Genomic DNA, 24,307 nt, shown 5'->3' on the forward strand with positions numbered 1-24,307 from the left:
GGCTGAAGGTAGAAGAGTTGTCATCTGAGATCAAACCTAGGTGGGAGACTCGCCTACATTTTGTAATTGCGATTTATTGTCAAATCAGACCCCTTTCCACTGTGGCCTGAATTGACAATTGCGCACTGGATTTCTTAACTACTGACTTGAGCCGGTTTGCTTTGATAGAGCAGTAAAACCAGAGGGTATAGATGCAAAAAAGTAATACTCTTCGAGGGAAAATATTGTTTCTTGATTAAAGACACATCTGATGTGCAATAATCTTATATTTTTACTGATCAACCAGTAGCGTGTTGCGCCATCGTGCCTTTAACTTTCATAGGTTTTTATGCTTGGGGTGCCTCTTTTTATTCTATTCATTTTAGGCTTGATTGCATTGTGATATTTTCGGTAATGGTGACATTCGATATTGTGTGTTTTAACTGTAAATGCTATGCCAGCAAACATGCAAATCATGCAAGGTATTCTGTGAGAAAACAAAAAGCACAATACTTGTTTTCACAGTGGATGCTGTATAAAATGATAAGATGGCAATAATATTAAGTTGTCCTTAAAAGCAAATTCTTTAAAGGGAGACGCAGCACTCTATCGGAGAATTCACCTTTAAATGTGCAGAAGAAAACAAGTGTTTCGGCTTTTAAGGAAGCCTTTGCCAAGTTAAAAAAAACATGCACACTCGCCATAGAAAGTAAAGAGACGCGATCAAAGACATATGTTATTCCTACAGCGTCACACGTCATAAACGTTGTCTGATTGTGGTGTAATTAGGGATCCACAAAGTTGTACGAGGATATAATTAATTAGTGCAAATTTGTGAATGTAATCATTCCTGATATCTTCCACGCATTTAATCAAATAGTTATGCCAATAATAAATAAAGAATACTTAAGACTGATCTGGAAAACATTTAAATATAGAGATAAAGTCATGAATTTATAGACAACAAACTACAATGTGTGAAAAAATGAGCAAACAAAGCATAAGAAACAATGTAAACAAAATGGCTGTAATTCCGTCTAAAAGCATCAATTATATGTTTGCGCTGGAAGGAAAATGCTGCTAGCAATAATTTATGTGTCACATATTAAAGCTGAATGAGAAACAACTATTTTGAATTTATCGGTCTCTAAATGTAAAGAGTGACATCTGCACTGTTAGAAATTGGCTTCCTGGTGTCTGGTTGGCAGAGGTATGCATTCTGTCCAAGCAGGAACCACAATCCTAGTCAGGGTAAGTCCTATACTCACCCTAAATTAAACTGTGCTCACCCCCTGGTAGCTTGACACAGAGCAGTCAGGCTTAAGAGCCAATGTGTTAAGTATTTGTGCAACACTCCAAACAGTAAAACAGTAAAAACACCACCAAAAAGATACCACACCTGGTTAGAAACACAGAGCTTAATGTAATGAACACAAGACCGAAATAACAAAAAATCCAATAAGTAGAAGTCAAGATATGCATTTAAAAAAAATAAACTTAGTTGTAGTGCTTAGAAGCATAAGGCGCCAACTGGGGTCAAATCTGAAAAGTCAGGACAACTGCGATGGGGTGTAGTTTGGATGAAGGGACCAGCTTTGTGTGTCAACGCCAAGAGCAAGATGCGAGAAGCAAAGGAGGTGATGCGCTGGCATCAGTGTCAATGATGTTGGTGATGCGTCGGCTCTAAGCTGCACACAGAGATGTGTCTGGAATGAAGCTGATGCGTCGCATAGTCATCAATTGCGTGTTGCTGATCTACGGAGCAGCAGCAATGCGCTGGCATCAACAGCAATGGGGTGTCCATGATTCGTACAGCAACGGTAATGGGTCAGTGTTGATGGAGATGTGCAGGTTCCGAGTGTCACAACAGCGTTGATTTTTGCCTGGAGCAGCACTTTATATCTACTTCCAAGGGCTCAGGACTGGATTGGCACCACTTGGCAGAGCAAGACTTACAGCAAGCAAAGTCCAGGTCCTGAAGGTGATGAGTTTGAAGTCCTTTGTGTCCATGAGATTTCAGAGAAACAGGAGGCAAGCCAGCAAGCCCTTGGAGTCACTTTGGTTCTGGGTTCAAGAGTTTTGGGTCCAGTCCTTCTCATCCAGGCCGGGAGGAAAGAAGGTAGCATGTCAGCACAGCAAGAAAACAGTTATTTCAAAGCAGCAGTCCAGCAGCACAGCAGTCCTTCCTGGCAGAGTATTCATTAGTCCAGAAGTATACTCAGTTGGTAGGGTCAGAAGTCCGCTTCCTAAACCTAGTGGTGCCTTTGAAATGGGGAGACTTCAAAGAAGGGATTTGAAGTGTGCAGAGGTCCTCTCTCTCTGCCCTGGCTCCAGATTCACTACAGTGCAGTATGCAACCCTTTGCTTGTGGACAGGACACTACCTATTCAGGTGTGTCAGCTCCTCCCTGTTATCCTGCCCAGGATGGCTCATCAGGATGTTGTGTATGGCTGTCTAGAAGGAGTGCACAAGTCAGCTGTCACCTTACCCCAGATGTGTATTGGAGACAGGGTGCAGGCACAAGGAACGAAGATAAGGAAAGTGTTAACTTTCTAAAAAGTGACATTTTCAAAACTGTAATAATAAATCTAACGTTACTATTAAATAGAATTTGTCATTACAGTTCCATAGGATATTAAACATAATAGGTCTACTCCTTCTCAGTCAGCAATTACAACGTATTACATGTAATAAGGGATCCCCAATGTTATCCTACAAGAGGGGTAGGCCTCACAGTAGTGAAAAATGAATTTGTTTTTTTCACTACTATGACATGTTTAAACAAAAATATATGTCCTGGTGTTTTAATTACATAGCACCCTGCCCTATGGGCTACATAGGGCCTACTTTAGGGGTCACCTATATGTAATAAAAGGATGGTCTAAGCCTTGGCAAGGGGCTTTAAATGGCAAGTCGACATTGCAATGTAATACTGCATTCAGGCTGCAATGGCAGGCTTGGGACATGTTTTAAAGAGCTACTTAAGTGGATGGCACAAACAGTGCTGCAGCCCCACTAGTACCATTTAATGTATAGGACCTGGGCACATGTAGTGCACTTTAATGGGGACTTAAAATTAAATTAAATATGCCAGTTTGGCATACACCAATTAGACCATGTTTTAGGGAGATAGCACATGCACCTTAGTACTAGTCAGCAGTGATAAAGTGTTCAGAGTCCTAGGGCCAAGAAAAATAAATCTGCAAAGATGTGAGGCAAGCAGGTAAAATGTTTAGAGGAAGACTACCCTAAAGCTGTCACGTCTACCATACACCATAAGTAAGGCCATTTTGAGTATACTATCTTCATATCTGACTTCACCATTAAAGTGGATTTTAAATTACGATTATAAAAGAGTGGAACAAACGCTTCCCTATCCGGTCCCAAATTGAAGTCATCACTTATTAAGTGCAATACGGTAACCAAGTGTTAACCTATGAGAGAGATATCCTTGCTACCGTGAAAGGTGACTTTAGGAAGTTTTCACCACCAGGACATGTAAAACATAAACATGCATGTTCTACTTTTTTAAATACCATGCACCCCACCCTATGAGCTTTTAGGGTCTAATTTAGAAGTGACTTCTAATAAGTTAAAAGGAAGATTTAGGCCTGGAAACAGATTTATTTTGCCAAGTTGAAATGGAATATTAAAACTGCACTACAAGCTGCAGTGGCAGGCCTGAGACAAGTTTTACAGTGCTACTTCAGTGAGTGGCTCAATGAGTGCTGCTACATAAAACTAGTAGCAGTTAATATTAATTCCCTGGGTAAATGTAGTGCCATTTACTAGGGACTTATAAGTACATTAAGTGTACCAATCAGATGTGGGCTCATTTTGTAATGTTTAATAGAGAGATCACAAGCACTCTACCACTGGATAGCAGGAGTAAAGTGGTCCTAAAAAAGTCAACAAAAACAGGTTCAGAAAAAGAGGGTATAACATCTGGGGTGACGTTGCATTGAGGGCCTGGTTCAACATGACCTCCGTGCAGCCAAAAGCCAGGGTAGACTAATCAATATCTTGGTGGGCTTCCCTACTTAGGCAATAGACGTGGACAATAGGCCTCTTCTGCACAAGTACTTGTCTGTTCTATGCCCTTCTGAACCTCTTTGGACCCCTCTGTCACTACCCTCCTGAGCCAATGGGCTGGCTTATAGGGGACCCTTTACCCGCTCTGTGACCCCAACTGTGAGACTTGTAACTTTATTTGCTCACAGATGCATACAGTAAACAGAAACTACCCCTACTGCTAACAATGAGGCCCATTCCGCCCTGTCAATCAAACGTTTGCTGCCAATTTAGGGAAAACTTTGCCCAAAGGGACAACAACCAGCAGAGATCACTGACAACTGTCAGTCTTGTGGGTGTGTGACCTCCTAATATTAGGCTAAGGTGACATGTAATACGGCAGTGACATCTACTACCCTCAGAGGTCGACTCAAATTTTTTGACTCAGACGGGAGTATGAGATCAACCAGTTGAACAATGAGAACCAATAGCCATCGCTAACCAAAATAAGCAGTAATGAGTCAAAAATTCATACACACCATGACCTATGTAACCATAAATCACCACACAAACTTAGTAAAGTTTAAACACTTATTGTTCTTAAATTAACAATGCTAAAGTCACGTAGATCAGATCATGTGCAAAACCAAATGAAAGAAGTACAAAAACCACACAGCCTGCCCATCCCGTCTAAAGAATCTCAATCTAGCCAAAGCATTTATCATTAGACACTCCAATGGAACAATAAAGAAAAACAGCGGAATTAAGTGAAAAATAGAAAAAGAATACATTTAAGTTATGCAGATGACTTGATCACAATAATTTAATAAAAATTGGATCAGGCATCCCTAGCTATTACTCTAATTTGATAAGCATGTGTGGGCTTCATATAAAAACAAGACAACATTTAGGCCTTCATTATGACATTGGCAGTAAATCCCGCTTACAGCCATGCTGACTGCCGCCAACATAACACCGCCGTAGCGGATAACCGCCAACCATATTATGACACACACATACCAATCCGTCGCTATACAGCCACACACACAAGTCTGGCAGCCCAAAGGTTAGAGATAAACTGGCGGTAGCAAAACCCACACCGTTACGCCAACAGAACTACACCCACAGCATTATGACCCACGAATCACCACAGTGGACATTCAATGGCAGTAAACCATTGGCGTTAAATACAGCCACGCTCAAAATACACACACACAAACAAAACAACACTACATTGGTCAATTCAAACTACACACACCTGACACACATACACACACCACACACACACCACTATAAAACACACACCCACACTACCCACAACCCTTTATGACTAGAAAGAATTGCCACCAGAGAGAGGTGGGCAAGAGCACACACACAACCAGAGCCACATAACAATATCACTTATACACCATCCACGCACCTTGCAACACACACCCCAACACATCACCACACACACCCTCACCCACACCGTTCACACTACACCCATGGCACCACAACAACACCCCAGATTCTCTGATTAGGAGCTGAGGGTCATGGTGGAGGAAATCATCCGGGTAGAGCCACAGCTATTTGGATCACAGGTGCAGCAGACATCCATTGCTAGGAAGATGGAGCTATGGCAGAGAATCGTGGACAGGATCAACGCCGTGGGACAGCACCCCAGAACAAGGGACGAACTCAGGAAGAGGTGGAACGACCTACGGGGGAAGGTACGTTCCACAGCTGCAAGACACCAACTAGATGTACAGAGGACTGGCAGTGGACCCCACCTCCTAACCCACAAATAACAACATGGGAGGAGCAAGTCTTGGCAATCATGCATCCCGAGGGCCTGGCAGGAGTAGGAGGAGGACTGGACTCTGGCAAGTCAAATCTCTATTACTATCACCCCCTCACCTGCATGCCATCACAAATCCCCACCTGTACCCTCACTCCCATCACTTCACCACCACCCACATACCCCACCATCACAACCCACTTATCCCAATACCAAGCTCTGCATGTAATACCAATGCATGGACACCCCTCACAGACCTGCATGGACACCTATCACCGCTGCATGCACACTGGAGAGAATCACCTAGCCCACCAAATAGCTACTCACGCAAAGGCAAATCTGACAGAGCAACAACAACCATAGAGGGCAACACAACTATGCACATGCAGAAACAATAACACTGCATTTACATCCCCACAGGTCCCCCAGCAAATGTCACTGGAGAAGAGGTGCCAGCAACATCCAGCCCCCCCCCCCCGAAGAGGCCCACAGTGATGACAGCAGGTCTTGCTCACCTGGATCTGGTTGACCAACCTGGCCTATCAGGGATCTCCGGACAGTCGGTTACCCAGGCACACTCTCACACCACCACAGAGGCTCCCCCCTCAGGAAACACCACCACAGGACCCACCGAGCGGGCCCATACCTCTGTCTTCAAGACACGTCAATCAGCAGTGTGTTCACCACTAAAGGAACCGCAGGGCACCCCACAAACACAGGACGATCAGGGTCCTGGGGTCAGTGGCAGTGGGCACACAGTTCAGGGGACAGAGGCACAGAGGCACAGGACAACAGGGAAGCTGGGAGGACTGCTGAGCGACAGGGGGAGGACAGGCGCAGGGAATCGACTCTCCAGGAGGCACTCACCATGATCCTGGGAGCATACCACCATTCCCAGGAGACGATGGGCCAGATACTGGACAAGTTGCAGGAGAACATGCGGCTGCAGGAGGGACAGTACATGGGGATCAGGGAGGACATCAATACCACCCTAATCTCCATTGCAGGGGTGCTGGCAGACATGGACAACACTATGAGGGAAACCCTGGCACCCCACCGGCCCTCTGCCCCTAGCCAAACAGATGAACAGCCCTCCACCTCTGCTGCCGCTAGTGGGCAGGAGGCCCAGCCACAGGACCAACAGGCCACCAGCACCCCTCTCCCTGCAGAAGGTGAAGCACCCCACAAATGTTCCCTGCAATCCAGGCAGAAGCCAGAGACTATTGCCAAGACCCCCGCCAGGAAATAAGACTCTCCTGATTGTCACCCTTGTGCCCCACTCTGTCACCCTGTCCACCTTGAACTGCCATTGCTCACCTTCCTATGCCCCCTGGGACAATGCACCTGTGACACAAATAGACTAGACTCCAACCTGGACTTTCCTCCATCACCCTTCAGCCCATTGCACATCCCCCATACCTCTTAGCACTGAAATAAACACCCTTTGAAAAAATACAAGTATGGAGTATGTCAAATCATTTAAGTAGGTATTCGTTTAACAAGGTTGAAACATTGATAATCAGCTGGACAGAAATGTATACATATGAATGACCTGTAGTTTGCTGCTATAGGAGTGATAATGGTAGTGATAGTGGGGCACAAATATCTGCAAATAGAGATGCTAAAGGCTACAGTGAGTGGCTATAGAAGTGGGAAAATTAGCCTGCCAGTGACAATGTCAAATACAAAACTGTCAATTAAATGTGAAGTTATACTGTCTTACCTGTGTGTCATTGGAAGTATTGACGAATTATTGCACTTCTGTTGTCCTCATCCTCATCCTCTGCCTCCTCATCTTCACTGTCCACAGGGTCCACTGCTGCCACACGACCATCTCCAGCCTCATCCTCCTGCAGAAAAGGCACCTGGCAACGTAAGGCAAGGTTGTGCAACATACAGCATGCAACGATGATCTGGCAGACCTTCTTGGGTGAGTAGTACAGGGATCCACCTGTTAGACGGAGGCAACAAAACCTGGCATTCAGGAGGCCAAAGGTCCTCTCTATAATTCTTCTTGTTTGCCTTTGTGCCTAATTGTAAAATTCCTCTGCCCTTGTCCTGGGATTCCTCACAGGTCTCAGTATCCATGAGCGCTTGGGGTAGCCAGAGTCACCTGCAAATATGGAGGGACAACTGATAGCCACACACCAACCCTTAGGGCCCACACCAAACCCATATACCAACATCTACTGGGTGGGAACCAGGGCTCACCTATTAGCCACACCCTGTGCCTCTGGAGTTGAACCATCACATATGGGATGCTACTATTCCTCTGGATAAAGGCATCATGCACACACCCAGTATATTGTGCATTGACGTGGGAGATGTACTGGTGCGCTAGGCACACCATCTGCACATTCATCGAGTGAAAGCTCTTTCAATTTCTGAATACTTGTTTGTTATGCCAGGGGGGTTCAAATGCTATATGTGTACCATCAATTGCCCCAATAATGTTGGGGATATGTCCCATTGCATAGAAATCAGCTTTCACTGTGGCCAAATCCTCCACCTTGGGGAAAACGATGTAGCTGTGCATGTGTTTAATCAGGGCAGAAAACACTCTGGTCAGCACTATTGAGAACATTGGCTGAGACATTCCTGTTGCCAAGCCCACTGTCACTTGGAAGGAGCCAGTTGCCAGGAAATGGAGCACTGAGAGCACTTGCACAACAGAGGGGATCCCGGTGGGGTAACGGATAGCAGAGATTAGGTCAGGCTCCAATTGGGCACACAGCTCTGTGACTGTGGCCCTGTCCAGTCTATAGGTGAGGATAATGTGCCTGTCCTCCTTTGTTGCCAAGTCCATCAGGGATCTGTACACGGGGGATGTCTCCATCTCCTATTCATGCATAAAGGTTGCAATCTATGGGGCAAAATGGTGAGCAGCTGGTTAGTATCTCTTATTTCCAACCACTACACTTTAATGCATGTCGTGATTGTAACAGTATTGTTTGGGAGAGGTCCAAATGGTGCATATGTGTACTGTGACGCAGTTAGGAGCCATGGACTGCACCCCTTCTCCCCGAAATGGCATCCGCCTGTTCTCTGTGGAGGGACAGGTGGAAATGAGATAATTCTGCTGACGTTCTGCGCCATTGCAGGAGGCGCTGGACAACCGCTGTGCAACTCCTCATTGGTTAACATTGAGCCCTATGGGGTACAGTGGCCAATGATGAAGTACACCGGCGGTGACGTTATGAACCGCAGCGGACGTCACCGCCATTTTCTATCTGTTCACTCACTTGCTACCTGACCTTCAACAGGAGAGGGCCTACACTGCTGCTGTGACCTGTGTCTGGAATTGGCTCGTGTCACTAGGGAAAGGTCCCCTGCCTTCACCTCAGCGGAGTTGGAGTGACTGGTGGATAGGGGTCCGACCCCAGTACCGAATGCTGTATGGGCCTCCAGACCAACATGTGGGTACACCGTGAGTACGATGGATGGGGCATGAATGCATGGAGTGCTGTGTGTGAAGGCCTCATGCAGGCGAGGGGTTGGTGGATGGGCCATGGGCAGCGTGCCACATGTATGGTGGGCCATGTCTGTGCTAATGGGGATGGGAAGGGGCATGGTGGGCCATGAGTGTAACAGGCAGGACGGTCTGACTAATACCTTTCCCTGTGTCCATTTCCCTGCAGGTCAGCACCCTTCAGAAAAAGGGAATATGGCGTGCCATTGCCAAGGACGTTTGGACCCTAGGGGTCTATGGCAGGCGGAGCACCCACTGTCGCAAATGGTGGGAGGACCTGAGATGCTGGGCATGGAAGATGGTGGAGGCCCAGCTGGGGATGGCCTCCCAACGAGAAAGGGGTGCCCATCGAACCCTGACCCCCCTGATGGCCTACATACTGGATGTGGCCTATCGAGAGCTGGATGGGCGCTTGGGGGCCTCACAGCAGCAACAAGGTGATGAGCACAGTGCCCCAGTACAAAATTTGCACCTGGTGGGGTGGTATCCGGGTGGGGGATGTGGGCATGCAGGTGCCCCTAGGCCAGGCCTGACATTGCAGAGTAGGTCCCATGTTGGGAAGGGTTCAGATGTAAAATACCTTCAAGGAAGTTAGTAGGGATCCACTACTGGGCAGGGGTCTGTGGGTCTCAGGTATGCTGCAATTGGCATTAGGTGTCCCTATCCATGGCCTGGTGACTAGCATTGTGACTGGTAGTGCATTGCCTAGTGCATAGGGCTGTTCCCTGTGTGTGTGTGTGTGTGTCGTGTACGCTAACGGTGGTGTTGTTGCCACCATTGACCAAGTGTATCCTTTGTCTCTCCTCCCCCCTTTTTGTTTTGTCTCCCTGTCCTTATGTGCATTAGCATCATCTGGCAGAGGAGCTGAGGCACTGGCAACAGAGGGAGCTGCATCCCACAGGGCCCAGGAGGCCGAATCCACCGACAGTGAGGGCACTAGTGGGACAGAGGGCGAGGGGAGCACAACGGCAGAGACAGGAAGGGACAGTTCAGACACGGAGTCCTCCTCCGATGGAAGCTCCCTGGTGGTGGCGGACACCTCTGTGCCCACCCCAGCTACAGGTACAGCCACCACTCCCGTACCAGCACGGCCCTCCCAGCAGCCCCTCAGCGTGTTTCCCGTGCCCGCTCACCCAGGAGGGTGGGCATCTCCTTCGCCCAGGCACCTCAGGCCCCACCCCAGTGAGCCCTGCTGTCCTGAGTTAGGAGGCTATTGCGATCCATCTCTGTTGGGCAGTCAACCATTGTAAATGCCATCCAGGGGCTGGCAGCCCAAATGCAACAGATAAATTCATTCCTGGAGGGCATTCAAACTGGCATGGTGGCCCAACAGAGATAAATCCAGGCTCTGGCCTCCTCTCTGATGGCAGCCTTTGTCTCTGTTTCTGGCCTCCCCTCTGCAACTTCCTCTACCCAATCCCATTCCCCTCAACTCCAACCTATCCCAAGCACACAGGCAGATGAGCATGCACCCAAGACAACACACAAGAGTGGACATTGCAAACACAAGCACCACACTTCATCCCACAGGCACTCACACAAACACCATCCAGATGCAAACATACCAACATCCATTGCCTCCACTGTGGCCCCCTCCTCCTCATCCGCCACCTCCCTCCCAGTTGCGTCTACACTCACACCTGCATGCATCACATCCTCATCCACTACCCCCTTCACCAGCACACCTATCAGCACATGCACCTCACTGGCAGTCACCACCCCCACTTCCATGCACACATCCCCTGTGTCCTCTCCCACTGTGTCTGTGCCCCCTCCTCCCAAAGTACACAAACTCAAGCACTCAGACACCCAACAGCCATCAACCTCACACCAGCACCCAGCCCATGCACCTGCACCCAAACACAGCAGACAGACACATCCTACAAACACTCCCTCTACCTCCACTCCCAAACCATCTCCCTCTTCCCACCCCAATGTCCCTTAGAAGCTTTCCTCTCCACCTTTGAACTTTTCCATAGCCCTCCCCCGTCTCTCACATCAGGCCGGAGTGGTCAGAAAGCAGCCAAGCACCTGTAAACTGTAAACTGTAAACTTCGTACTTGTATAGCACACTTTTACCCTGTAAGTCGGGCTTCTTGGCACTGTACGCATATCGCTGTGGAACCCTTCCAGGCTTTCCCTGTGAGATGCCCACTCCTGGGCACCCCCAAGGTGAAGCCAGACATCCCAGCGCTGTTGGGGCCGTTGTGGAGATTAAGCATGCTGTTGTCCAGAATTACAGAGTGGGACCCATGATTAGATTGGCACCAAGGCGAGAATTATCAGGTCAGAGGAAATTGAGCCCAAGACCCACCGAGGCGGGAATTGAACCCTGGTCCCAGGCCAGACCTCTGCATCAGGGTCTGCCACTCTAACCATTGAGCCACACTTCTTAGCCACCCAATCCAGGGGCACAGTAGTGCCCACAGCTACACCAGGTCAGAGAGGATCCCGGGCACCAGGCAGCCACACTGATAGGGTGCATGCACCAAGTGCTGTAAGGAAGGGCAAGGAGGCACCCCCAGCTGCTACAAAGAAGGACAAGGAGGCACCCCCAGCTGCTGCAAAGAAGGGCAAGAAGGCACCCACAGCTGGTAAAAGGCAGGGCAAGGAGCAATCCCTGGCTGCGACCAAAAGGAGCAAGGAGCCATCCCCAGCTGCTGGCAGGGAGGGCAAGGGGCCTAGACCAGCAGCCAAAAAGGACAGGAGGCCTGGTGCTGAGACTCAGTCAGAGCCCACACCACCAACCATGGTGGTGCAGCCATCCAAGGCTGCAGGGGATGGGCTGGAATCTCCCCCCACCATTGCCCCCTCCAGAACCAGTGGAAGTAGTCACCCACTAGAGAGACTGTGGCCTTGAACTCCCCAGGACAAGTCAGTGGCCAAATTACCCACTTGAGAGACTGCGGCCTTGCACTCCCCAGGACCAAGCACAGGGCATGTTGCCCCCTACAGGGCATGCGGGCAAATCACCCACTTGAGAGACTGTGGCCTTGCACTCCCCAGGACAGAGTGATGGGCATGTTGCCCCATCCAGGACTAGTGGTGTTCCATCTTCCGGCTGAGGTGCCCCCCATTCCCCGTCCTACTGAGGTGCCTGTCTATTTTTTCGCCCTAATGCCCCTGCAGTGTTCTCTCTGTGTTGTTGCAGTAGTGAGGTTGGGCCTTGTACTTTGTGTTGTGGCCCTGTGGCCCACAGGCATTGAGGACTGGGCAGTGTCCCTTGCATTATAAATATGTATATACTTGGATGCACACATTTCACCTATACTTATCTGATTATAGCCTTTTTACACTATAGTAGTTGTCCTTGCATTATTCCTGAGGGTTACGGGGTGTATATGTTATGTTACTGCATCTGGTTGTGTGTGTGGTGTTGGGGTGGGGGTGTTGCATGTTGCGTGTTGCATGTGTGTGTCACTCTTTTTTTCCTCTCCCCCTCCCCTGTGTGCCAGGCAGCTGTACTCACCGTGATTGTCTTCGCCGGGGTTGGTGTTCGTAATGGAGCAGAAGGTCGAAGAGCATGGGGAAGACATGCAACTTGGGCTCCATGGCGGTACATTGTCTTCCTCCTGGCTGTTGGCAGTTACCGCTGTGGTGCCTGTTGGTTTCGCCCTGGCAGTCGGTGTGTTAAAGTGGCTGTCTGTCTGAGCGGTTTCCACTGTGGTCCTAATTTCATATTTATTACCGCCGGCCTGTTGGCGGCATTACCGCCACTTTATCACCAACCACCAGGGTTGTAATGAAGGCCTTAATTTGGAAAACATCTAAATACGGCGCTATCCAAAAACATGCAGTTGGATTTTCTAAAAGGAAAACCTGCAAAGGAAAAATAAATGCACATTGGTTATACCTTGCCTAAATGAGATAGCAGCTTGTGGAGCCTTCATCAGCAGAGTCAGGTCTTCAGTAGGCATCAGGAACATGAAGGGAAAATCAGTTCAGAAATGTTGGGCCTAAAGTAACTAAACTGTTTAAATCAGAGACAGGGGCAGAAGAACCGAATTGAATAGAAGCTAAACAGAATAAAGATCTGACTTACATCACCTAAAGCTTTGCTAAATTAAAGTCCGAAAATGTTATTAGCAAAGCTTCTATTGGACCAGACAATAGGGTGAGAGTATTAACAGCCAGTCAGGCTGTACTTGCACCTCAAAAGTATCTCTTCTTCTTATAGCACATCTTGGATTGGTTGTCACTCTTGCAGCAGCCTCAGTAGAAAATTACATTTTTTTAAAAGCAACATGGAACATGACATTGAGCACTGAAGCCCATTGTTCAAACTTACAATTATTATCTCAGGAAATAGGACAAGTGAAGCAAGAACAGAACATAATTTTTCCACTGTGCAAGTCACACAGGATGTTTAATAAAGTAAGCTTTCAAACATTTCAGTGAAGTCAGCAACATTGGAACATTGTGCTTCTAGAAAATCCTAAAACTCAGGCCTTTTGACTAAGCTAATACACAAAGAAACCAAAACAATTTTACCTATAATTTAAAACCATTAGTTTTGTAATATATGAATAATTCATCTTCTTCAATACATATAATTATGATAAATCAAAATATATTTTCATTAGTATTTATTAACTCACATAAAACACATTGTGGTGGATACATGTCAATCATTTTTAAAGCTGAACATGTATTTTTCTAACACATGTTTTCAGTGAGGCCTTTTAGTTCACGTTATTTCACATTATTTTAGTGATTCACTTTTATTAATAATGTTTTCTCTCTAACATTCTCAAGAGTCATGCTCTGGCCCATCCTCAGTTAGGTGGCATCTCTAACCTGGTACCTTGGGTAGTCCTCACGTCCAGCCTTGGGGCTGACAAAAAGACCCCCACTTGCTCCTGAGGTTTGTCTAGGTTTCTCAGAGTAAGGGGCAGCAACTCAAAATGATAGGCATCCTACTTCCACGCCCCTTCTCGCAAGCTCAAGGATGGTATCTCTCAGCCTAGTGTCTGTATACTGTAGCTGAACCAGTGCCAGGCACGCCTGACTTCCGGGGGGAAACAACATCCTCCTCAAGGGTGCAATCTATTTGCATTATACAGGGGTCTGCCTGGTACCGGTCTACTGTTTTCTTAATTCGGGACAGCACAGACAGCACCTCCAGGTCAGAAGTAACCTCACCAGGATCAGTCTTAGGGTGCTCTTCTCATAGAGCTCGCAACCCCTGACGCACTGGTCCTCCCATCATAGATGGTCTTCCCAAACCTACCCTTTGCTCCCCATCTGGGCCATCATACTTTCCATTTGGGAGAAATGCCGCCAAAAAACTGAACTTTCTGGTGCCTTGGGTGGCTGCTGAAATCAGCTCTTTTATCGCTGGTGGTATGTAATTTCCCAGGAGGCAGTCAATGGATATCTGGAGACTGACTTCGACCTTCCTCTGTGCCACTTTCCTACCCCATTCCAGAGATACCAGGGCCATAGGGTGGAAACAATCCTGCCCATGGGTCTGGGTTACCATACATGCCTGTCCTGGCAGGTACTGATCTGGGGAAACCAGCTTTTCCACCACCATGGTCTGGCTGATACACGTATCTCTCAAAGCAGTGACAGGTATCCCATTCACTGGGACCTGGTAAAAGTGATAAATCCCATCCCTAGCAATCACAAGATTATTTTCTGAGTCCAACTCCCAACTAAGACACTACAGCATGTTCTACCCTGTGCTCCTGGTGACTACCGCCCCCCAAGGCCACATTGGCCACACCTATGAAGTCTCCACTAGTGGATGGTCTCTAAGTACAGACAAGGCCCCCTGCTTGTGCCCTAACTGGGAACAATCAAACCACCTATGCTCGAAAAAGGGCATCCTAGTGCTCCTCCCATTAGAACATCCTCCCTATATTCAGAGGGGCATGGGGACTTCTGCTACCTTATACTAGTTTGGGGCCCTTTTGGGGAATTATCTGTTTTACCCTGGATCTCCCCCTCACTCTGCTGAAGAGGATCTGAAGTATCCTTCTTGGAATCACTTCCAGGTACCATTTTTCACACTCTGGTGCTATGCCAGAGGTCAGCCCCCTTTTCAAGCTTCTTTTGTACAGTGAGCTGGGTGTCTATAAGCTGTTGGCACAACTCTTCAAAGCAATTATTGTGCATGTTCTCCATTAAAATAAAAATATACGACACATTAACATCACTCACTTTGCTGCCCTTCACCCAACATTTCAGTGCCTTACTGGACTATTCCATAAAATCCACCCAAGACTGGTCAGACATTGAGTGACTGTCCCTGTACCTCAAGCTATACTTCTCTGGGGTGAGAGCAAACTTTGAGAGAAGGGCTGCGATCATGAGAGAACTTGTCATCTGGCCAGCAAACACTAGGGCCAACAGAATATCCCTTCCCACAACTAGCATGTGCTTCCACACATTAGGTACCCTGCCCTCTGGGACCCTATGCATAAGCAAGGCTACCTCATATGTTGCAAACCACTTATCAATATCAACCCCTACCATACAAGTAGGCACCAGGTCTTTGGAAATGTGAGCCCTTTTACCTCCTCTAAGCACATGGGTGAACATTGCCACCATATTCACTAGAGTCCGTGAGCCTCTTAGCCTTTAAGTGCAGTTCCTTTCAACTAATGTTGTGAACTAGCAATTTCTTTCTGCTCTTCAAGAGCACGTTTTCTTTCCCTTTTAGCCTGAGCCCCAGCTCAAGCCTTTCCTTTGGCTAGGCCTCTTTCTCCCTCTACTCTTCTCTCGTCTGTAGTTGCTTTCATTTCCAATGCAGTCAAGTTCATCTTGTGCTCCCTTACAGCTTTCCTGTTCTCCAATCCATCAGGGGACAGGTTTCAGGAGGACACACTGCTTTCTGCTCTGGATCTAGCAGGGGGTATCACTATTATGGGCCCTCTCCTATGGTTCTGGGCATGTTGTCAGGAGGTTGTCTCTCTACTCCATTCTATCCTATTCTGTATATTGTAGCTGGCTGGCCTCCTCCTAGGCTCTGAGGGCTGTCCAATCTGTTGCTCCTTTTCTTGGAACCTTTTGTCAGCTACAACCTTCTCTCCCTGCACAACTTTTTCAAGAGTATATACTGCAAACTGCTTGTACACGCCTATGGAACCCTCCACATCATTGGCCCGTCTACCTCAACCACGGCCTTACCTATTACTTCCATTCCAGACCTCTCTGCTCGCCAAGCAGTCGCTCACTAACGTACCCTGCATAAAGAAGTCCTCTGCTGGAGAAAGATCGTTCACCTACCTGGCAGCTAAAGGTTGGAACACCCTACTTCTCCACCTCAGACATTAGTCATTGCTACCTCAATTAAGGAAGGACCTCAAGACGTGGCTCTATGACTGAACCCTGAGGACATACCCCACAGCGCCTTGAGACCCTATGGGTGAGAAGCGCGCTCTAAAAATATCTAATTTATTGATTGATTGATTGATTAAGCTCTTCCAAAGTGCAGTCATCAATGTTGCTGAGGACTCCTGATTCTGCAAACAGATAGCACAGGTGCACAAATCTCAGGCAGAAATTGCATTTGGAAAAAAAGAAAGAAATTGATTCTGATGTCAGAGTTTCATAAGGGGCCTTTGTTGTTACACAAATCACTGAGTGGCTCTGCCCACATACAAGTACTGGATCCCATCACCCAACACCATTGTCAAAAATTAGGTTATTATTTAAGCAATAAACACAATCCTTATCAGGGTGAATCACGAACATCGCTACATAAACCTTTTCTTTACCCTCTTGTAGCTTTGCACAACAGCTGACAGGCTTAACTTAGAGGAAAATGTAAAACATGTATGCAGCACTCAAGCAGTAATACAGTAACAGCACAACACAAGAAAAAAATGCAAACCAATTTAGAAAAACAAAGTCTAAAAGTTTAATAAATAAAATGACACCACAACAAAAAAACTCTAATCAGTTGAGCTAGAGTTACTCAGGAAGCATACCACCTCACACCTAGGCCTGTCTGTCTTTTTCCTCTTAGATAGATTGAAGCCAGAGTCAGGAAAGGGAGAAGGTTAGACAAAGTGGGCACCCCCACCCACAAGCTGGCACTAGGTATACTGGCTTTCAGGAATTCAGGCCTTTCATCAGAATACTCCTGCACCTGTGGAAGATTCAAAAAAAGACCTGCCCTGCTGCCTGAAGTCCGAAGGATGGACTGGCTTATCTTAAACTTGGGAACCCTAGATGTTACCTCAAGGTCAGTAAGCTGGCTGACCTCCTGGTTGAGCTACAGAGACATACACTTTCAGAGGCCTTCCCTGCAACTGCTCATCCGAGTCCTGATCCCAAAGAGGTGTCCCTCATGTCCTGGACCCTTGTCTGGCATTAGAGTGTACTTCTCCTGCCTCAAAACCAAATTAAAGATAAATATCTAGATGTTTGGGAGCTCTCTGCAACCATCAGTGGGCACCTCTTCTTAGCAAAGGTCCCGGTGTCTCCTTCAAATGTGAACTTCTGTCAACAACCTGCTTTTCGCAACAAACAATGACCACCTGTGTCTCCCACCAACACGAAACTTCAGGAACAACTAATCCTCACGCTGACAGCTACCTTCTCATCTGCCCGAGCATCAAGAAGCTTCATCTGCGGCTCCTTGAGTGCTCTCAGTGCTTTGAGTCTGCTTATCACCAGCACTTAATTGTCAACACTGGCACTTATGAGATTCTGTCACATGGTTGCCCTTTCTGTCTACTTTAAAGATGGCTCTCCCTTCCTTCATTGAGTCTCATCCTGCTCACAGGAATTCAGCAATCCACAAATACATCTAGGGGTATTCCTTTACCTCTTCATGTACCTCCTGCTAGCCCTGGATCTCCTAAAATGGAACACATATTTCCATGCATTATCCAATTCACAATCACACATGTAGCGAGCACATGCACATAATACAGACACTGCACCTCACTACATTTCCCATCTATGGTATCATTCCAGGCACACATACACCCAGCACAATGTATTTAACACACAAACTAGACAGCACTGCATCATTCCTGTATTGTACCAGTCACAGGCACACATAGACTCAGCACATGTAATACACACATGCACTGCTCATCACTACTCAACAAACAGATGTAGGCCAAAGGTGACCTAAGGAGACAGCAGTGGATCTACAAAACATGAGCCTGTAGGTCTCACTACAATGACACAGGTAAAGAGGCCTGTTCACTCCTACTGATCACTACACAGTATGCTGCCATCACTGCACTAGAGCTGCTTAGCTCCTGGCAAAGGCAGTAGCCTTTCACCATTATGAGGGTAGTGCTTTGGGTGCCCCTTCCTATGCGAAAAAAAGACCACAATATGTGAAACAGGCTTAGGTCATGGCACACATGAAGGATCTTTGTTTGCCCATGACAACAAAGATCAGAATCAGGAATCCAGACAACATTAAAGTTTGGGGCACTGAGGGCAGGGGGACACATAGATCACCATGCAACGGACATGTCGGTCCCAACATAAAGCAATATTTTGTTTAATGCAGCCTGTTTCCTTAAAACAAGGTGTGTTTAAAAAAAAAAATGTTTTACAATCATTCTTAAGAGCAGGCAGTGGTCTCATAGACCACTTCCTGCTCCTAAGAAATTATTTTTTCCACACTCACAAAGGGCAAGGGGTTCCCTGGAGACCCCTCCCTGTTTGCAAATGGTTAACACCTGCTTCTGGTGACAAAATATTAATTTCTTCTGACCTGGATTTAGGAAGCAAAACATTAATAGATACCATTAGGAATCCATATTTGAAAGAGAAGCCCATTGCACCTCTGTTCCAAATACTAATTCTGTATTTACCCAAAAACCTAAATTGTGATTCTGTAATGGGCTACTAAGTTGTAATTCTGGGTTTATACATTTAAAAGTGTCCTTTTGCAGTTGCAGAGACTTGATTTAACCTTTTCAACCTTAAATAAACTTTGTACATCAGGCCCTTAGTTTTCACCTCAAAACGTTGGCCCACATTTCTGGGTTTTTGGCACAGGGCAGCACAGCAAGTCACCTTGCTGTGCTGCTGTGCATTATAGGACAGGAATGTGCTGCATTTCAGCAATATGGTTCATTCATGTCCTTTCCCGCTGTGCTGGTGCAATTTTGGGAGCCTAGCACCAACGCAGTCACCCTTGCACCGTGATGCAAGAGTGTCTGCATTGTAGGAGGCTTGGATTGTTTTTGTGCAGGAATGGGCACCTTCCTGAACAAAAACAATCTTGTGAGCTTTTTACCTCTTTCTATGTGCACTGCAGAATGAAGCACACATAGAAAGAGGACAAAACAAAGAGAAATAGCAATAATTCTCCTCTTTGCGCGCCTCCCCTGGGGAGGCGTAAGGTTTTGGCACTTCCTCAGTTTTACAAGCTCTTTTAACTCTGAAGATGTGTCAAAATCCAAAAGTGTTGCGTGGGAACACTCACCGCAATGCCTATGGAACGCCTCTCCTGTGCAGAGTAAGGCAATGCACCGATTTGCTCTGCCTTGCCTTACTCCGTATCTATGAGGCAATTCAAAGTCACGCAATGTGGCTTTGCATGGCCTCATAGATATGAGTTCAAAGTTTGCACCGCTGTTGCATCACATAAAGTGATAATATGGTGGCATACGGGCCTCATAAATTTGCCCCTTTGTTCTTTGGTGTTAAAGGGAAAGAGTCACCCATAATGTGTGAAAAGGAAACTTGGTTTAAATATCAGCTTTACCACTTAAGAAAACTATGTGATTCTATGCAACACACTTTACTTTAGTGTGCTTCTTTAGATTTGAGCATAATATCTGTGCCCACCTGAAGAAATTATGTTCAAGATGTGTGGTTCACTTATGGTGTAATAGATAAAAATGTTGTTCAACATAGGGCAAAAATATTGACCATACATACAGTGCCCATGACAAACTGCTATCTCTTGGTTCACTCATGGCAGTTTTGTCATGATAGTAGAGATGGGGAAAAGTTCATATTTACAAAATGATACTTTTTGAAGACATTAATGTGTTGCTATTATTGAACATACTAAAGTGAAGGACGGAAGTCCATCGTTTGCCACCGCAAATGTCAAAAGGGGTCTAGGGGGACAACGGGGGAAACATATAATAAAAAAAACACTTAACAGTCCTGCCACCACCACCTCCTGTCACCTTGCTCCTCTGCATTTCTGGTGTCCCATCATTCACTGGAACATAAGCACAGGCTCCCCAGAAATCCTGGCGCTATTCTCATGCTGTACCAAGCATGAAAACAGTGTCAGGATTGGCCTGAGTGGCTTGGTCTGATGCTCATAGAGTGTACTGGGGTGTGTGCAGTTTCTCCAGCTCGACTGTGCAACACAGCCAGTCTGGAGAAACCTAAGTGCAGATGTGTGTTTGGCCGGCCTAAGACAGCTGGCCAAACAAACATACGCACTTAGTGCACTCCACTCCTCCTCCTCCACCCCCTCCCATGGCCCAGCCCCACCCCTGTATGCGCATAGTGAAATATTGTTTTATTTTTCTGCTGCTGGCTCTTAGCCAGTGGGGCATCACTCCTGAAAGTCTTTAAAATGTTTTACAGAATGTTCCCCATAATATTTACAGCCAAGTGTGGTGGGGACGGGGATTTGAGATGGAAGACTGCAACTGGAGCATGCCCACAACTGCCTACCTCTAACGATGCCACCGAAAGGTACAGTTACCACCCTCCCCATCGAGATTCCTAAAACAATAGAAAGTAATTTAAAGGATTGCCTTTTTAAATCCTTCCTAGCAAGGAACAGAGCCTACCCTTTTGAAGTATTACTGAAAGATATGCTGCTGCAATTCAGGAAGAAATGAAAAAGACCTGTTTCAGATAGTGTCCTTCCCCTACCCTCCAGCATCTGTTGCTAATACCTCGATGTTCCTATTGGGCCTCATTAGAAGGTATTCAGAATATTGGGGGGCAGTAGCATAGTAAGATATAATGATTCCAGAATGAATCACTACACCCCTCTCTCACCTCTCAATTGAGAGATTATAAGAAAGAGGCCCCAGAAAGGAACATACCAGGCCAACTCTGAACACTGTATCCTTCACTGTATGTTTCATACTGATTCCAGGGCCTTTTGATTGCCAGATTCTACCTGCTCTATCTTTTATCATTAACCAGCAAAAGCGAACCTGTTACTTTCATATCAGAGGCCAACCAAACTATAGCATTTTGGCAACATTGTGGTCTATGGGTAAGAATTAGGCAATGTCACTGAATTTACAGTAATATATGTGAGCATTACTAATGGCCACAGACAGAGATACTCTGTGGAGAGAACGGATAATCTGGTTTATTTTATGTAACTGAAAGAAAAAGCTTTTTACAGCCATCTAACAACTTTAAAGTTGAAAGATCATTAAATATGTTTTTCTTTAATTGTGGCTTTGATGCACAATTTGGTTACCATTTGCATAGTTTTGTGGGTCAACATTAATAGTACTCTATGGTGCAATATGTCAGGTTGGGGATCTATGTAGATGCAAAACATTCCTTGGGGCAGTAGGAAGCACTGCTGGATCATACAGAAGTCGACAACTTGCCTGAGGAGTTAGAACCCAGCCTGATAAACCAGTTATAACTCTCCTAAAATCCTCCAGGTTTGAGGGTGATACATTTGACATTGTGGGAAACTGATCCAAATGAGTCAGGGAGTGCACAGTTTCAAAGGTTGAAGACAAATCTAATAACACTAAGAATTGTCCCCAGCAGACAGATAATCATTTTAAAATCCCAACCTAAACCCTACGATGACTGACACTTTTCTGAATCCTGAATTAGCCCTCATCTGTATGAGAGAAAGCCATTGATGTGAGTGCAGACAAGATTCTAAATAGCTGACCTCCATCTTTTTCATTATTATAGAAACAAGAAGTTTGTTGTTGGGCTTAAAATTGAAAAGGGCGTGTGGTTCTGGAGTTGCCAGTTTTGAAAACTGGTACTATTATAACCATCCTCTAGCCTGCAGGGAGAATTCCCTCATGGAAAATTGTCTTAATCAGCAAACTCATTGACATGCCATCTTGCCTGGCATATGAAACTTGCATGACCATCAGTATGGGTAGGTTTCAGCTGGACCACTGTAGTTGCTATAGATTCTTCTTGAACTAGTTACAAATAGATGAAGGGATATTAGAACATGATAACAGTGTAGGGTTAGCCTCCATCTTATCAGTCACAAAAAGATTACCTCTTATAGTTTTCTATTTTAGTTTGATTAAGAATATCTCAGAGTAGTGACAAAGCTTTAACTGAGGGAAAACACCCTGTGTGGCTAGAGAGAGTACTTTTTAGGTCACAGCCAACCAGTCTGGTTTGCTAAAGGCATCTTGGGGACTTTCAGAAAGTTGACCTAGGAATGCATTCCGCTCCTTGATTACCATTAACTTTGTGGTTTGTGTCTCACACTTTCTGACTTTCTATTTGCTGGCTTTATTTGCTTTAGACTCTCCAGGTTCCATTCATGCCTTCCGCTGCCTGAACCGTATTTACTGTAACACTCTTTAAACAGGCCTTTTAAATGTTGTTCTTATCTAGTCACATTTGCTGTGCATTGAAAGACAGAAGTCAAATGTCAAGCTCTCTTTTCTAGGGAGCTTAGGGCCAGATGTAGTAAAATCCGATTTTGCGAATCGGAAATTGCGAGTCGGTGTGACTTGCAATTTCCGATTCGCAAAATCGGATGCAGAACAGTGTCTGAGACACCGTCTGCGAATCTCAATGGGGTCGCAAAGACCCACCTTATTAATATTAATGAGGTGGGTTGCATTTTGCGACCCCATTGAGATTCCCTGCACTCACAGAGATGGTGGCCTGCTGGAGACAGCAGACCTCCATGTCTGTGACTGCTTTTTAAATAAAGCAGTTTTCTTTTTGTATTGCAGCCCGTTTTCCTTAAAGTAAAACGAGTCTCGATACAAAAAAATAACGAAACCATTTGGTTTCGGTTTTTCAGAGCAGGCAGTGGTCCTTTGGACCACTGCCTGCTCTGAAAAAACATTAATGGCGACATTCACAAAGGGGAACGGGTCCCATGGGGACCCCTTCCCTTTTGCGAATGGGTTGCAAATTGCTTTGAGACCGCGTTCGCGGTCACAAAGCAATTCTGCATCGCGGTGCGAGTCGCAAATGGGAAGGGAACACCCCTTCCTATTTGCGAGTCGCATTCCCATTTTGCAAGTTGTTACCGACTCGCAAAATGGGAATGTGCATCGCGATGTGCGTTTTGCATGGCGCAAACTGTGATTTTCGCAGTTTGCGCGATGCAAAACTCTTCCTACATCTGGCCCCTAGTGTTTAATTTTCTTTCTTTGACTTCAAAGTGAGAGAACTTATGTGACAATCCTGTTGAGTACCCATGTAAGACGAGAAGAGATGCTCTTTTTTATTCTAGCACACAACAAAACAAATGCAGTGTTGATGTTTCTAAATATATCAAAATTAGTGTGGTGGAAATAAATATTTGAATATGATCAAAACACATCAACACACTAGGTGATGAGATTTGCACACATTATCATTTATGTGCATTAAAACTGAATTTTGCTGCAAATGTAATGGTCATTTCAACTGAATTGTGTTTCTGTAATTGCAGTGCGCTACCACACCATGCATACACCACACTACACCACTATACTCAATCGAACCCAATCAACCCCACTCCCATCTATCCAAATTGCCCAATCTATTGCATCACACTCAAATCTACCCCACTCTGCTCCTATCTACTCCTGCCTTACCCTGTTCACTCGAATCCACTCCAATATACCCCAATCACCCCACTCCAATATGACTCAATCCCATCCACTTCTCTCCAATCTACCCGAATCCACTCCAGTCTACTGACTCCAATCTACCCCATTCCAATCTGTTCTTCTCTAATTTTCCTCACTCCACGGCTATCAATCCAACTCCTCTTCAGTCTATTTTATCCCATGCCACTCCAATCTTTCTCACATATCCACACTCTATCCCACCCTAACCTACACCTTTCACTTTACTGCACTCCACTTTATCCAAAACTACCCCACCCCACATCACTCCAATCTACCCTACTCTAATCTACCACACTCCTCTGAAATGAA

At 46.1% G+C, this 24,307-nt stretch overlaps 1 protein-coding gene across 3 annotated transcripts in view; it reads right to left on the bottom strand.

Moving 5' to 3' along the window:
- ABCC8 (ATP binding cassette subfamily C member 8) overlaps positions 1 to 24,307 on the bottom strand; it is an 848,693-nt gene that overhangs the window by 319,882 nt on the left and 504,504 nt on the right. The gene's annotated exons all lie outside the window — the stretch shown is intronic.

This window comes from Pleurodeles waltl, chromosome 3_1 (genome assembly GCF_031143425.1).
Source record: "Pleurodeles waltl isolate 20211129_DDA chromosome 3_1, aPleWal1.hap1.20221129, whole genome shotgun sequence".
NCBI classification, from domain to species: domain Eukaryota; kingdom Metazoa; phylum Chordata; class Amphibia; order Caudata; family Salamandridae; genus Pleurodeles; species Pleurodeles waltl.